The 15485-nt window shown below is 44.3% G+C and overlaps 1 protein-coding gene across 20 annotated transcripts in view; it reads right to left on the bottom strand.

Annotated features, from left to right (window-relative positions):
- Positions 1-15485, bottom strand: part of NCAM1 (neural cell adhesion molecule 1) — a 314944-nt gene that overhangs the window by 140894 nt on the left and 158565 nt on the right. The window lies entirely within an intron of this gene.

Here is a 15485-nt window from a genome sequence, read left to right as displayed (position 1 = left end):
GGAATTTGCTCTCTAGCAGATCCTAAATACTCTCTCTCTCTCTCTCTCTCACACACACACACACACACACACACACACACACACACACACACACACACACTCACACACACAGCCTAATATACTCTTGATCTCAAACTCATCTGCACCCTTCTTGAAGCCGTGCAGCTAAGCTTAGGAGCCGGGAGTTGTGTTGACTGCTATATTGGGAAGAAAATACAGTGCAGAAGCCATGAAAAAGAAGGTGAAGCTTCCTTTCCCTCGGGGATTAAGGAACACACATTATCAAGTGCTGAGACAGAGCTGAACAGATGTGATTTGAGGGAATCTGTCTCCCCCACCCCATCTTTTTCTTGTTAAAAAAGGCAAATTTGCACAGCCTGGCTCAAAATTTAGGTCAGAGTCTCCTGGGAAAACTGTCTTTTACAGACATATTTTATAGACGTTGTTTCAATGCCTGTTGTTAGCTATTTGAGAGGAGCCCTGCACAGAATATGCTAACAACTTGGCTGACCTTTGGCTACTTGCCAAGGGTAAGGGTTGATGAAGGGCCTCACTGAATACCAGCCTGATGTCCCAGCAAGCTGAAACAGCGTCCACACAGCAGGACTGCAAAGTCATCAGAGGAGGGAGATGATGTGTGTGTTTCCTTCTCATTAAAAAGCGTCTTCCGTCCTCCTCATCTGAACAGTAATGAGCACAGAAGGACACACAATTCTCAGCCAGGGCGAAGAAATGATTAACCTGGTTCCAGACAGATTTCGAATTCCTGGGTGTGGCAGAGATTGCTAACTATTCTCCACACCAGCTTCTCTTTCTCCATGGACGCACAACTAGGCCTCATTTCCTAGTCTTCCTACGAGTAAGCCATGGCCAGGTAGCTGGGTTCTGGCTGGTGGATTATGGGTGGAAATGATGTATGCCCCCTCGATGACTGGCCCATAAAACCACCTGTTTGATCTTCCACTCTCTCTTTCCCTATGGGCTGACTGACTGGTGAAGTCCAGGGGAAGTTGGAAGAGCTCTGTCGTCCTGGGATCCTGAATGACTGTGTGGAGCACATCCCATCCTGCCCAGCTACGGAAGCTTATGAGCATGGAGAAATCAATGTCTACTGTACAAGCCACTGAGTTCTGGGGCTTCACTTGTTACAGTGGTCCTCATGTATGGATCACTCATGAGGGATGCTCACTTCCAGATGTTAGATGTCTCTGCATGCTTCCAACAATCCTTCCTTTTCTCTTAAGCTCTCCTGAGTGTGTGCCTTTCCTACAATCAATGAATCTCTAAGGAAAATGGGCTTCAAGAAAAAGCCCTGGAAGCCTAGTGAGGGGACACAGCTGACTGTCCTCTGGGGGTGAAGCGGGTGACTCTGAGTCTTCCCTTGCACGGCCAGAGAATTGAAAGCATCAAGAGAAAGGCTCCTGACAGGCCTTGACAGGGATCACTACTAATAACATCAACTAGGCTGTTTGCCTCATCCATGGCCTACCACAAAAACAGACAAATAGGCTTCAATTAAATTTAGAAGGAACATGGAGGAGAACTTCCTGACAGCAGCTGGAATATCTCGGATCAGACCACAAAGTCTGAAGATCTTCAGTGCTACATATGAATAGAGAGACAACTGTTCCCAGTTGGCTTAAGTCAAATCTTTACTGACCGTCTGTCCCGTGACTTTTATACTAAGGACACAGACTTTTCCAGAAAAGAAGAGAAAAAGACTCCAGTGATTTTTTTGTAGTCCACCCTGTGCTGCAAGGAGACAGTTACCACGAACTGCTCATCAAAGGGGTGTGACAATACCTCAGTCCACCTGAGGAACGCACACATCTCCACAACACACTCGACATAGGCTTAGGACACAGCTGTGCTCAAGCCTGTATTTGTCTCTTGCTGCTCGAGATATGTAAATTTATTTAACACATATATACAGAGCATCTGCAATGTGTATTACCCTGGAATTAGTACTGTAGGGGAAGCCAGAACTTCAAGTTCCTGTCTTCAAATTGCTTACAAGCTACTAGCGGAAGTAGGGCATGGCATGGAAGGTTAAATACAATAACAAGACATAGTACAAATGACATCCCAAAGATATCTACAGCCCAATCATCAGGCAGAATTCAGCCTGCTATTTGTATCCAAGTTGCTTTTCAAACCCATTTAATTAGCCAACACCACTGTTCCCTGGCACTCCCAATCCCAGCTGCCCTGTTTGATTTGTTTCCCCATTAATATACATCACTTTGTACCACACTCTTAATTGACACATTGAATGTATTTACTAAGCTTCATGAAGGCAAATGTTTTCTCTGTTTTGTTCACTGTTGTGCCCCCAGGCCTTGCACAGTGCTAGGCACATAGGAGATGCATAATAAATATCTGTCAAACAAAGGAAAACCACTCCAAGTTTCTAAATACGGAAATTAACAACAAACAATCATCACGTTCCTAAAAATTTTGTAGGCAGGATGTCTGCCAACAATAGTTAAAGTCCTCAAGCCTGCTCACCAACAGGAATACTGAACGAGGCTTCAAGTTCACAACCATCTCAAATGTCAAACACAAGATGCTGATGTTTGGAAGATGTAGCATGGGCGAAACCTGTCTCCCACACGGCTATCTTCTTACTCGAATTAATGCTATAGCCAAGAAGGTGGCCCTTGGACACCCACATGTCCAGAGGGCCATTAGTGCTATTAAAAATAAGACAATAACATCAAAAGGCAAGAATGGGGGCCTTGCATGAAATGTCTGTGCTAATACAGCAAAATCTGAAGCTGCAAGTGCACTATGCTAAATCACCAGCCTGTGCACTTAACCAGCAAGGGGCTGAAAAGAACCTCAAGGACAGAATGAATTAAAGCTGTTCACCCTTGCCACTTAACACGTATCTTCTTTATTCAGGATGTCCACAGCACTGTGCCGTCTCATAAGGAATCTTGCAACCCAAATTCCTGCCTCTCTCCTAGCAATCATGGTGCCAGGGTATTTATTTTACATTTTGTATTCCTATGATATGTGTGGGGAAAGATTGGTTCTAAGGCGTTCCTTCAGAATAACACTGTTTAATCAGTCAACGGGATGAACAGGACTTGGCCTTGTCGGCTGCCTGTGCTCTTCTCACAGCTGTGACTGAGCGTGCGTTTCAGGGAGCAAATGACGGATGCTCATACGTCTTGGTCACTGTCACTGGCATTAAGAAAAACAACACAGATCCTTGTCTATAGAGTACCCAGGAAGCGCACCCAAAAAGAATCTCATTACAGTGAAGACGAAGCCAACAGATACGTACGGAGGAGCCAGCCTCACATGCACAGAAAATTATGCAGAAACCAATCTGCGACGACAACAGTTTAATTTTCAAAAGCAAGACTTGGCCCTAAGATGCCAAGCTAATAATAGATTTTTATTGCAAATATCTTCATTTGTCAGACAAAAAGGGTCCTCTTAGGGAAATGAGAAGCCCTACATCCAATTCAAAGGAAAATGGGTCTTACAATTCTCCAGTCCAGAATTGAAAGAACATTTTTTTTTAAATTCTGTGGTCTCTCTTCCCAGAGCCCCTCTGTAAGATTTAGTCTAATGAGAAGACAACAGGTTTCCCTCAAGTTGTATGGTTCCCAGATAGAGATTGGTTTCCATGCTTCTGCTCTCTCTTTCTCTCTCTCTCTCTTTTTTTTTCTCTACATAATCTCCCCCGGGGCTTCATTTTTAACAAATTGTGTGTGTGTGTGCTGGAGTACATGTGTGTGCATGCATGCACACACACACACACACACACACGTGCTCTTAGAGAAGTGTGACTTCAGTTACTCTCCAACTGCTGCTCACGGAATGCCAATGATTTCAGCAATTCTTCAGTGACAAACACTGCGTGTACACACCATCCGCACCCACAACCACACCCACATGGCAGCTTCTCCTACCAAGATGTTCACTCATTCGTCTTGAAATGCAGGTTGGCCCTCCTTAAGGAAGTCTTTCATAAAACAAAGGAAACGAGGCCTAGTTTTCAACTTGTAAGCCAGGCTCAGAAATGTGAGCAAGTCATCTCCAAGGATAAAGAGGTCTAAAGGAGGGGGCATGCCCTGTAAAGGAAGCAGAGGGAAAGGATACTCCTGTGGGAAGGGGGAAAGGCCAAGTTCTTCATCATAAGTGTCATCATGAGGTGTAGCACCTTGTTTGTGACTTTTCATACAAATGTCTCTCTCACTAGACTAAACAAAGGTAGAGAGAAGGACCTTTTGTCACTGACTCTTGTACCCAAAGCTCCTGGAGAAGAATCATCATGCAGGAGACATGCAGACCTGATCGCATTGGTTGATAACTCACAGGGTACTTGTGCTTCCATTTCACAGAACAGACGGAGGCATGGAGATGTGAAGTTGCTTGCCTGAGCTCACAGGACTAATAAGTGACACACCTGGGACACAAAACTAGGTATGCCTGTTCCCAAGTCTTCCAGCGATGCCACTCTGCTGGGCATGCAGGGCCCAAGCAGTGAAGAGTTACTGAGAAAATGGGCAATGCTGTGAATATCAGATGCCGCCGTTGGAAGGAAAGTGCGATTGGCGAAAGAATTCAGGGTGAAAGGTGCACGGGTTAAGCAACAGAGTGGACATTAGGCGAGGAAAAACACAAGACCAGCCCAAGACAGAGGGGTCACACTTCAGTGCCAGGAGGTCAGTGGGCACTTGTCGTAGGAAGGGATATTGCTGAGAAGCTGCTTGATTTTTGTTATGAGGCACTCATCACTTAGTTTTTTATTGTTAAAATTCATTTTTCTTTTGGCAGAAACTGAATTACAAAGTTAAGACACCTTCCAACCCTCAATATAGATTTTTAAAAAAAAATTCTGTCCTCTTATCATGGAGAGTATTTAGTCCAAATGACAACTCGGTAATACCCAGTGTGACAAGCAGCCCTGACCCTCCTGAAATCCCCTCTGCCGAGGCCTTTGCCATACAGGTGTCCAGCACAGAGGTGAAGCTACTTTGTACCTAAGGGCAAATAAGTTCCAAGTTCCGAACAATCAACCTACAGCAGACCTGCTGAAATACAACCCGTCTTCAAATTGAGAACTGCCAGGATATTTTACTCTCATCGTAGGAAGGAATGTTCCTGAGAAGCTGCTTAATTTTTGTTACTAGGCACTCATTGCTCAGCTTTTTATTATTAAAATTCATTTTTCTTTGGTGGAGACTGAATTACAAAGTTTCAATGACTTCCAACCCTCAATATTGATTTTTTAAAAATTTCTCATCACTACTTCACCATCACTGATTTTGCTAAAAGCAATGGGGGATTTTAAAACACTAACCCTAAAAGATAGTTCCTGCCTTAAAAGGTGTTGCATTTAATACTTCCATTATAATCCACATTCTGTGTGTGTGTGTGTTTTTTTTTACAGGAGCAATTAGATCAGTAGTGATATGATAAATGCCTCATTTTAAATGGTTCTTGAAAGAAAAGAGACAAAAGCGGTGGTAACCCCTGAAATAGTCGGTGCACAAACCCTTGTAACTCTCTGTGGTGGATAGGGGTAGATGGACACAGATATCTTGCACAGCCCTGGTAAGCCCATGTTTATTGCAAATTCCATGTGTTATTCTAAAGCTATGTTGACACAATATAATTGCCAGGAGAGATTTTGTCAAAATGATTCCTGAACCCTGTCCCTGGATATTCCAGGGTGGAGCCTTGGAATGTGCATTTGACAAGCTCCCAGGTGAGTCTATGATGGAATCAGGCTCAGGAATCACAGTCCTAATACACAAGAGGTAATGACATAGAGACTGTTGTTTAGACGACCAGCAAAAATCACTGCCTTCTCTGAGTTTAGTCTGGGGAAGGCCTTACTGTGGTAGGGCAGGAAGGAGAGCACAGCGTCAGACAGGAGGGAGGCTTTACCCTCTAGACAGAGTTTAAACCTGGCCATGTTCCGTACATCGAGATCTGTTTGGCTGGTCTGAAATAAACTACACGCTGTCAGGATAACTGCACACCCAGGTGGGTGTCATGGGATAAACGGGTACTATGGCAGTTCCGCCTACCTCTCATCTGAAAGGAGGAAAAGTTTTTCCACTGTGAATTTTCTTTTTCTCTCTTTCTGTTGTGGGCAAATTTGCATTGTGTTTGCAGTGGGGGCTGGGGAGTTGAGCTGGGTTCTTATCAAAAAGTAACAATGTTGCTTTTTATGAGAGAACTATTCATGTGAAATGCATTTCAAAACTTTGTAAGAATGTCAGAGAGAGGAGAGGCTCGATAATTTGTCAATTGCATCTGCTGAGAATACAATTATGAGAAAAATGATATAATAGATATTTTTGTGTTACTTAAAGACTAAGCAATAAAAGAGGAGGGTGATAAGCATAAGGAAAATATGGTTATCAACATATCTGCATCAGTTTCTTTTTTTTTTTTGAGTTGGCGTCTCACTCTGTCGCCCAGACTGGAGTGCAGTGGCCTCTCCCGGCCACTGCAGCCTCGACCTGTTGGGCTCTGGCGATCCTTCCACCTCAGAATTCTGAGTAGCCAGAACTACAGGCATGCGCTACCACACCCAGCTGATTTTTTTTATTTACTGTAGGGATGAGGTCTCATCAAGCTGCCTAGGCATGTCTCGAACCCACGGGATCAGGCAATCCACTCACCTCAACCTCCCAAAGCGCGGGATTACAGGTTGAGCCACCGAGCCCAGCTTGCATCAGTTTCTTGAACATGTGAAGTAACCCTCACCTGATCCTGAGCCCCATCCTGGGACACAGGCAACATGGAGAATTCTGTGCCTTGGATTCGAGTCCTGATGTCACCACTTTGATGAGCTGTCTGACCTTGAGCAAGCCAGGTATGCTCACCAAGCCTAATCTTCTCACAGAGGTGTAAAGGCGATGGCTAATATTGGAAAGCACGCCACACAAGCTCTGTCATGTAGGAGGCACCGAATCAATGACAGCTATTTACTGTTTTATTCTTCTTATTATTATTTGTCTTTACTGGCAAGAATAGTTTAGGGAAGGAGATGCTCAAAGATCTAGGGTCGAACTGAACAAAAACTAGCTGCACAGATTCCACAGGCAGGGAGCTCAATGATCTCAATGAACATTTTAATTCTGAAGGGTGGCCTGCAGCCTTTGAATCTCTGCCCCTGCCCACATCTAGTCTGGTGACCTGGGATCCTGCACCCTGCCCTGCTGGCTCTGAGCGGATTGCCCATCTCAAACAGCAGGATTGCCTTACTCAAACAGCAGTTTCTAAACTAAAGTTACAGAAGCTGCTACTGCAGAACAGACCTAGTCGTGTGTGAAGAGGCCCTCCCATGACCCTCAAGTTGTGTATAAAAGGCCCCTCCCGTGACCCCAAGTCATGTGAGAAGGATCCCTCCCGTGACCCTCAAGTCGGGTGTGAAGGGCCCCTCCCATGACCCCCAAGTCATGTGTAAAGAGCCTCTCCAATCACCCCCCAAGTTGTGTATTAAGGGCCCCTCCCATGACTCCCGAGTCATGTGTGAAGGGCCCCTCTCATCACCCCAAGTCATTTGGGAGGAGCCCCTCCCATCACCCCCACGTTGTGTGTAAAGGGCCCCACCCACCACCCCCAAGTCATGTGTAAAGGGCCTATTCCATCACCCTCAGGCCAGTCTTTGCTGCAATTTTGATCTAGTCAAAACGTAAGGGGAATAAAAGTTCATCCAATTTAAGCCCTTCCATCAATAAAGATAATTGAGATCTTTCTTGATTTGTTTACCATCACTTATCTACTTTCTTATAAATAAAATACACTGTCATTTTTCAGTAGGAAATGGCATCAGGCATTAGAATTTCTAAGATACTACTGCAGTTATTGTAGAGAAAATGTGCTCCGGCCCTTAAGAGGTATAACAAGGAAAACCAACCTTGCCTGGAATCTTTAGGGGACTTTAGAGAATCCTTAGAGTCAGCTTTATCAGACTCCTTATCTAAATGCTAAACCACCTACTTGCTAAGCAAAGTCATCCATTCAGCAAAACATTATCAAAAAGTTGCTACTACCCAACTGCGCTTCAGACACTTGAGGTCTGCATTCTATTTTGGTCTAATCATATTACTTAAGATTTTATAAGTTGTCTGATTAGAAGGCTGATTTAATTAGAGTACTAATAGAAATGACAAACATTACTTATGCTCATATATTGTTAAAATCTTTTCCAATTATATTTGAGGTATCACCAGTGTGATGGCTAATGCTAGACATTCGGGCCTTTAATGACAGAAGGCCTCAAGCAATCTGCACATACTTTTATGACACACATTAAATATACATTCCAAGTACTGCTGAGAGATTGAACAGAAGTGTCGATTCATGCTCTTTTGCCAGACCCTGAGTAATCCAGCTGTCGGTGAACGTGTCTTGCACTGAAGTTAATGCCGTAGGGAAAACCAAAGGAACGCACAGGAAAAATGGGGTTTCTTTTTCTCTCAAATTTCAAAGTATTATATACCTCATCCTTCTGGTATCTTTAGGTAAGTTACTATCCAAGGAAAGTACTTCAAAAATAAATTGTTATCATGAGGAACTACACTGAAGGATGAAAGAAACGGCCGTTTCTCGTATGTAACGGGCTTCAAGAGAGCGGCAAGACTAAAAGCCAATAAATAATTTTGAAATATCTTGTGACTCTACAATTTACAACTGGAAGAACACACAATAGCTGCTTTGCTGTACAGACAGAGACTTAGCTGCGGTGCCGTCGGGCCCTGCTTGACTGGATTTAGAGGATTCAGAGAAAGGGGTGGAGATCTGTTTATTTGAGTAGCAGAATGCTGAGTAGGACTTGTTCTGTTATCCCATACTGACGACCAGGGAAGCAAAGCGAAGGTCAAAGAGATAGTCAAGTGCATTGCAGGCTAAAGAGTGCACATAGTTGGGAGGAGACACTTCTGGAAAGGCTTAGGGAGATGAGGCCCCACACGCCCCACCTGCCTCTCCTTCCTCCATTCCAGTCTAGAAAAGACGAAAATGAGAGAAGGTAGGTAGAGTTAGTCCCGGGCCTTCCACCTACTGGGAGTGGCTACAGTTTTTCTATCCCCTCCCTCTGTAATCGCTCTCCTCTCTTTCTCCCAAAGACAAGAGAAAGGTGATTATCCAGGAGAATTGTTTTGAAGGAGCCAGCATGAAAGGGAACCAGGCACCCTGGTTCGTGGCGGATGACTGTGGGGTCAGCCACCTTGCCCTGACCTGCCTGAGCAGGGTAAAAGTGAACTGGAGAGAAATGGAGAGAACCAAGAGGGGCGGCAGCCCTCTAGGGGAGGCAAGGATGAGTGAGCTTCCCAAGCGCCAAGTGTCCCCTTGCCAGAACCCTACCCAAGAGGGATGTCTTCAGGTAAAGGGACCTCAGGAAGAAAAGGCCGTAGCATGTACCGCCAGGGGTGGAGCTAAGGGGTGGCTGGATGAAATAGAGCTGACACTGGTTCGACTTGGGGGATAGAGGGTCCCCTAACGCGGTTCTAAAGAACATCTTCTTGGGTACCACAAGAAGGCCAATATTTGGATATTTCCCATTTGGTGGGCACGCACCACCAGTCAGGGTTGCCACAGATGCAAGTACACCTAGAGAGAGGGCTGACTGCACCCACGACCAGAGACATAGGAGACATCTGTCTCTCCTCCTAAAATTCAAGAAGGGGTGGAGAATAAGAAGAGAGCCTGGGTAGGAGCATCCCAGAGCTACAGCACATTCCTTCATCCTTATCCAAGGTGGGAGAGAGGCAGGAAGATGGAAAGTATAGGCCCTGTCCCTCCCTCACTCCAAGTCCATTTTCATTTTTACTTTGTAATTTTTAATTATACATGTATATTACATTCTAGGGTACGTGTGTAAGGGAGGACCAAAAAAAAAAGAAAAAACCCTAGAATTATCTTTTGAGGGGTGGGTCCCTTGTATTATAGGCTTTCCCTCCTAGGTAAGTGTCCTAGGAACTCATCAGCATCAGTGTGCCAGCTGGTGTTGTTGTGAGTGGCCGCGTTCCTGGCTTCAGTGAATTTTTTTTTATTTTGAGATTCTTTCAGTGTGTTTCTACTTTTCATGACGGGTGATTTGCGAGCATACCTGCTCATACCACGCTGAGTGTTCAGCAGTATTTGACCCAAAACAGCATGACCCCTATGCCCCACCCTCTCTATTCTCTCAATCTTGCCCTGAGCAACTATTTTTGTTTCCCCATTGAAAAAAGTCCTCAGAGAAAAACGTTTTGCATACGTGGAAGAACCAAACAAAAAACAGCAGAAGCATTAAAAGGCATCAAAATTAACAAGTTCAAAAACTGTTTTGAGCCGTGGAAAAAGCATCTCCATAGGTGTATTGCATCAAACAGAGAGGACTTGGAAGATGACTGGAGTTTAAACATATAGGAACAAATACACAATTTTTTATAAATCAATTCTGGGTTTTTTTGGGGTCCTCCTTCGTATATTCTAATGCATGCATACCATATGTAATGATCAAATCAGAATATTTAAGACACTCATTGCTTCAAACACTTATCATTTCTTTGTGCTGGGATATCTTCTAGCTGTTCTGAAATATGCACTTTATTGTTGCTAACTACAGTTCCCCTACTGTGCTATCAAAAACTAGAACTTCCTCCTTCTAACCATGTGTTTGTAGCCACTAGCTGGCCTCTCTTCATCTTCCCTCCCACCCACACACACTCTCCCCAGCCTCTGGTAACCATCATTCTACTCGACCTCCCTGGTACCAATGATGTTGGCTCCCACATATGAGTGAGAACATATGATATTTGTCTTTCTGTGCCTGGCTTATTTCACGTAACATAATGCCCTTCAGTTTCACCCAAGTCCTTTTAAGCCTAGAGAAGGCAGGTGCTGGAGAGAAGCAAAAAGGATGAAATTTACAAAGAATAGGGGGCTGGTGCTTTAAACTAGGTGATCCTAAGTTTAGTTTTAATTCATGAAAACAGCAAGAATTCCACCAAAGATGTTCAGTTTAATAAACCTTTTCTGAAGATCCAACCATGTGTCAGGCACTATTTTAGGCACTTGAGTGACAGTGACACTAATGAACAAAACAAGGACAAAGACAAAGATCCCAGCCTTCCTCCTAGTTGTGAAGGAAGACCTAACACACAGTAGTTAATACAGTGAGTAGAGAAAAAGAAAACCATGGAAGTTCTACCAGGTTCGGACGAGTCGATACACCGGTTTCAATAGCTTCCAAAGATTAACAATTTCTTTCTGAAAGTTATGCTCTCACATAAAACACTGCCTTCTACAAAAGGGCTCAGGGATCGAGGAGGAGGGGATGAGACTGGAAGGCAAGCTCGTGACACCCAGGAGACAATGAGCTTAGAGAGATGCTTAGGGGTACTCGGGATGAGCAGAAATGGGCCAGAAGGACCAGATAAGGATTTAAGATCTGCTTTAAATTGTACAAGAGGAAGCATTGTGTTTTCTAAATAGTTCTTCTTGGAGAAAAATACATTATTTACATGGTAAATAGGTCCTCATTTGTAGAAGACTCAAAAATCTTTGGCGAGACACCGAAAGCGACTTCTTTTCTTTCCCCTTCCTTTTTCTTTCCCTTCCTAGTTTCAGATTTGATTCTTTCTTCCCTGAGAAGGATTCTGTTCTGCTCCTGAGAGACGGGGAAGACATGAGAATGAGAAAACTCATGAAGTCCGACCAAGACAAGGAACCTCTGAGGTCTAAAGGATGAGGACTTTGAAACCCGCAGTGACACTAATGAGCAAAACAAGGACAAAGACAAAGATCTCAGCCTTCCTCTTAGTTGTGCAGGAAGACCTAACACACAGCAGTTAATACAATGAGTGAAGAAAAAGAAATTCTACCAGGAAATTCTACCAGATTCAGACAAGTTGATACACTGATTTCAACAGCTTTCAAAGATCAACAATTTCTGTCTACTCCCCATGCTCCTTTCTGAAGGGGCCATTGCTGTTCTTCTCTAAAGCCCCTTTCTGGAGTAGAGTGCTTCTTTTTCCTGTAGGATTGGCGTTATTGGAGCTCAGAAAATGATACCCCCAAATATGGCATTTTGAGATGCTGAAATAAAGTAGGTTTATGTTCTCTCTGAGCCCACCCTCCAAACCTCCCTCTCCCAAGCAAAGACAAGACTGTTCTCTGAAGTTCCCTTATCTACCTCCAAAGAGGAATGCAACTGCCTTCAAACCCCTCCCTGAAATGTCATTAGCCAGAGAAGATCAAAACTGGTACCACAGAGGAAAAGACTGAAAATTAAACACCAAACACCATACCTACAGCCCAGAAGATCATCTCAAACTCTTCTCTGTTCTCAGATCCCACTCAATTCCCAAGGAGAATCATTTACACACCATTGTCTGGTCTTCAGGCCCATTCATTTACAGCCCCCTACTCCCCTCTCCCCACTGTAGAAGGTATTTAAGTGTCAACCATGTGACCCCTTTTATTTTGAGTCAGAGTCTCACTCTGTCACCCAGACTAGAGTGCAATGGCTTGCTCATGGCCACTCCAGCATTGACCTGCTGGGCTCAGGTGATTCTTCTGTCTCAGCCTTCCAAGTAGACTGAACTACAGGTGTGCACTACCACGCCCAGCTAATTTTAGGATGTATTGTAGAGATGCAGGTTCACCAAGTTGCCCAGGCCGGTCACAAATTCCTGGGCTCAGGCAATCCTCTCACCTCGGCCTCCCAAAGTGCTGGGATTACAGGCTTGAGCCACTGCACCCGGCTGGCCCTTTCTTTGGGTTTTCTTATTTTGTATGACTCCCATGCACATGTGATACATGTTACGCTTTTTTCTTGTTAACCTGTCTTTTGTTATAGAAGTGTTAGCCGTGACCCTTTACAGCTGAAGGAACGAAATCATCCCCTTTCTGCCAACATGGTTTGCTTCCTTCACTGATTCCATCCACGGCACAGCTGTGTCTGGGCCAAGCTTTCTCTCCTCAGAATAATAAAACCATCCTAAGAAGTGAGTCAATACAAAAGCTTGACTACAGCAGCATGGCAGGAGGCCTGTGGTATTTCTAATAACCTTGGGTTTTGGTTTGATTTAGTGTTAGATGATGATATCTGAATAAAGCTAAGACTGTTGGTTGTTTACAGGGTATAGTGGTATAGATGATGGTCTTTACTTTTAAATGGCTGAGTACTAAAAAAGATAAGGACACCCGACCCTGAAACCTTCCAACTTTCCAAAATGAGTTCATTTTTTTTTTTTTTTTTTTGAGTTGGAGTCTCACTCTCGCCCAGACTGGAGTGCAGTGGCTGCTCCCGGCCACCGCAGCCTCGACCTGCTGGGCTCCGGCGATCCTTCCGCCTCAGCCTTCCAAGTAGCGAGAATTACAGGCATGCACTACCACACCCGGCTGATTTTTTGATTTATTGTAGAGGTGAGGTCTCGCTGCCCAGGTGGGTCTCGAACCCGCGGGCTCAGGCAATCCACTCACCTCAGCCTCCCAAAGGCGCGGGATTACAGGCTGAGCCACCGAGCCTGGCTGTGAGTTCATTTTTAACACTCCCCCTGCACAATGTCAGCTCACAGGGTGCCAATGACCCAGGGAAGTTCCTCAGAACAAACATGGGATTAACACTACAAATTCTTCACTGGAGGAAACAAAGGTGCCAGCATAGCTCGAAATCCTCTGGCAGAGTTTCTGTAAAATGCCTTTTCTTCATAAACCAGTAAATTTTCCAACCTGGCACAGGCAAGGCTGGCTAATTCTGAGAGAACACTCTAGATTCAATTCTTTCAGGAAACTGTGGAGCCTAATTAAGTCCAACAGCCAGAGCACTAAATGCAAATCTTCATCCTCAAGCAATTTAGTTTAAGTAGCAAAGCCACTTCCATTTTTCCTGTGTTCCAAACAACTATTTTGTCATCATGAGCTGAGAAGAATAATAATAAACTAGCCCCGGTAAATGTAACCCCAGACAGGGCACTGGGTTGTGTGCAGATCTATGGGGCTGACATTAATAAAATTCTGTTTATCTCTAATACATTAAAATAGTATTTTATAGGAAAATTTCAATGTGTGGCACAGAGAGGAGACATGCTGAACCCATTGACATTTAGCTAACAGAATTTTTAATAGAATTGAACTGGCCCAGGAAGGAAGAAAAATAGGAAAGAAATGCCAGCCAGATGACTCCCTAGAGAATAATTCATTTTGGTTTTATGTGATATTAAATATCACTTCCTCCACAGAGGCCGGAGCCTGTATTAGTCTTAGCAAAGCAAAATTTGCCCATCTAAAAACTCTGTCACAATGGCCCCCAGGTCAAGCCCAGGGTCTGGGGCATGGCTACCAGTGACCCCAACCAAAACAAGACAATTCACCGTGAATGGTGGCATTTTGCACTTCACTGTGCAGTGAGAGGAGGGCTTCCAGAGCACAGGACCAGTGGCTTGTCAGACAGTGTGTGGAACTTTGTTTTCCTGGCTGAGTCTTACCTCTGGAGTGATTTCATCAGCTCCATGGCTGTCACCGGCTATTGTTCTGGTCAGAAGTTCTGGAGCTTTGAGAGGAGTAGTCATGGGGAGATCCAGAACTCTGAACTGTGATTACTCCACTCATTAGTATTTCAAGGGCAAGGACTACTCTCCAAGCCCACAAATGACCAGTCTTCAGAGCATTCTTTTCGCCCTTCCTCTCTGTCCAGATGTCACTTCTACTGTGGAAAGGACTTAAAAAGACATCTACAGTGTCAAAAATTAGGCTAAGCATGAACTCAGCCTTTGCACAGTTAAGCATGTACTCAGTCTTTGCACAGTTAAAACGTTCCCTTCCTGGAAACTGACAACAGCACCTGCTGGCTAGGTTAAACTGTTTAACAGCTTTTTTCTTGCTTCTGTGAACCCCACTTGCATTGCTTGAAAAGTTCCTAGGCCTCCAGGATGTTGCGGTTTGGCCCGCTTGGAAAGTCCCAATGTGGTTTTACCCCATTTAAACAAGCCCCTACAGCTAATGGGGCCCCTTGCTGTGGAACTGTCATGTACAGCAGGCAAGTGGCCGCCAGCCTGGCTCTTAGCTAATAAACCTCTCCTTTTATAACTTGTACTTTTGGTGTCGGTGTCTGTGAATTAAGTGCTCGGTCACTATTTCATTACATTTGTTTTTATCCTTCCTCCTCATTTCCCTTTTCTGATTAACTTCCAACTCAACACCCTTCTCCCACTTTCTTTTAAAATTGGTCATAAAGAGATGTATAAGCCTTTCCCAATATTTTTAATGTTCTTCTCTTAATTTCCAGGTGATTTAAATATTTTCTTCTTCCTTCCTTCCTTCCTTCCTACCTTCCTTCCTTCCTTCCAAGTTGGAATCTCACTCTGTCACCCAGGCTGGGGTGTAGTGGCATGATCACAGCATGGCTACCACAGCCTTGCCCTTTTGAGCTTAAGTGATCCTTCCACCTCAGCCTCCTGAGTAGCTGGGACTTCAGACGTGTGTCACCACATCCAGCTAATTTTTTTCTTAATTTATTT

Source organism: Carlito syrichta, unplaced genomic scaffold (assembly GCF_000164805.1).
Source record: "Carlito syrichta isolate Samal-C Ts95f unplaced genomic scaffold, Tarsius_syrichta-2.0.1 Scaffold301195, whole genome shotgun sequence".
NCBI lineage: Eukaryota > Metazoa > Chordata > Mammalia > Primates > Tarsiidae > Carlito > Carlito syrichta.
The sequence above is the reverse complement of the archived record's forward strand: the minus strand, read 5'-3'. Positions and strand labels throughout refer to the sequence as shown.